Below are 1,809 nucleotides of genomic sequence, written 5' to 3' on the forward strand. Positions count from 1 at the left end.
AAACCGCTTAGCAACAACCGAGCGATCCCCAGCGTGAAGCCGCGTTTTTTCACGCTACAATTCGCTCGCTTGTCGCGGTTGCCACGACAACCATTCGGCCAAACAAATAAAATAGAGGCGCGAGTCTACTCTCACGCTAGATCGCCGATGTTGTCAAGCGGTCCATATTAGGTATTTTTCTCGCAGCGAGCGAGCCGCTGGACCCCCGCAACCAATAAGCGATCGCTTTGTCGTCAAGAGCTTTTTCTTTAAAAGCTCACCTCGCCGGTAGCGAGGGCAATCCCGCTCATAACGTTGTGAACGTCGCGTGCGCTCGACCAGCTCGATCAGCTGTTCTCTCGGAGCGCTGGAGCAATCGGTACTCCGCTCCTCGCGACCGTTCGTCGTGTCTCTCGAACAGGAAGCTGACCATCCGATCTCTCAAGTATTAAATCAGTTGTATCGGTTCGCGTGCAGCTTCGCGGTTTTCGTATCTCGAGCGAGGCTTATCGAGCGCCAAAGATTACTCTCAATCTCTCGGGCCGGCTCTTGCCTCGCTCTATCATCGCCGGTCTGGCTGCACTCCTCGCAACCGTCGGCTCGTAAACGCAACCGCTCAACTGCTCTTTCTCCTGGTCAGTGTCGCCTCCGCGTCTACGGCCGCTGACCAACGACGTTCTACCGAGCATCTCTAAGCGTTTTAATCTCTGTGTTGTGAACTGCAAGCTCAGGCGCAGGACCGACGGACGCGAACGCGGGTGTCCGGGACGCGGAAGATTTCCGTCGCTCGCGTGCAAGATCTCCGACCGCGGAGCGCCTCCGACGCGCTCAAGAAGATCTCCGTCGCGATCAGCTGACCCGGCAGGCGGCACCCAGAAGATCTCCGTCGCATAATTGTTACCGTCGATCCTCGCTCGCGCTCAACATTATTTTTGTCTAACGCTCAATAAAGGAGTGTTTGTGATTAAATACACTGTGTCATACGGTTCTTCTCTTCAACCTCACCGCGCCTAGCGCTAGGCGAAGTCAGCGTGCTCGGTCGCTCGCCGACGGGAACCTCATCCGTCGGATCCGCGACAATATCAAAAGTGCAGTCCAAACGTATTCATGTAAGATCTCTCTTATGCGTCACAATGCAGCATTTTTGTGCTGACACATCGATTTGCAATCGACAGTTAGATGCATAGAAAATGTGAAACATGATATTATTATTACAAATGAACACGTGCGACAGTAAGATTCGCAGAAAATGTGAAACAAGATACTGTTACGAAGGTCATAGAAGTATATATATTTTGCACATTTTGAAACATATAAAATCAAGAGTGTTTCAACAGTGCATATTTAGTCCAGGCAGTGATGGAAGACGAGCAATAAGTTTTCATGGAGATGGAGGAGGAAGTGCATATTTTAGCAGATGACAGTGGTTATCACAGTGATTACGGCCATGACTTCAAAAGTGAAAGAGTTAAAATTCTAAAGAGTTCTGAAATTAATTGTATAAATAATCAAACGAAAGCGTGCGTCATATCTTTTTATTATAGTAGATACACAGAATATTACTGCGCACTATGTTTTCTAGCAATCAGAAATACAGTGACACGAATATATGCAGTGCACACACATGTAACAGAACGATACATTCCAATTAGAGAAGATATCAATTGTTCGAGGTGTAGAGAGTCAGTATGTCAGATAATACCGACTAATTTGTGTCCGATATGCACTAAGTAAATCTAGTGTGCACTTTGTAAAAGAAATGGAAGATTTTGCGCAAATCGAGCGAGAATTGTGGGAGCAGTCGGCTCGACTGAGTTCGCGAGACGAATA

This window comes from Odontomachus brunneus, unplaced genomic scaffold, assembly GCF_010583005.1.
Source record: "Odontomachus brunneus isolate Ranch 3 - 2012 unplaced genomic scaffold, Obru_v1 Obru_scaffold_314, whole genome shotgun sequence".
Lineage (NCBI taxonomy): Eukaryota > Metazoa > Arthropoda > Insecta > Hymenoptera > Formicidae > Odontomachus > Odontomachus brunneus.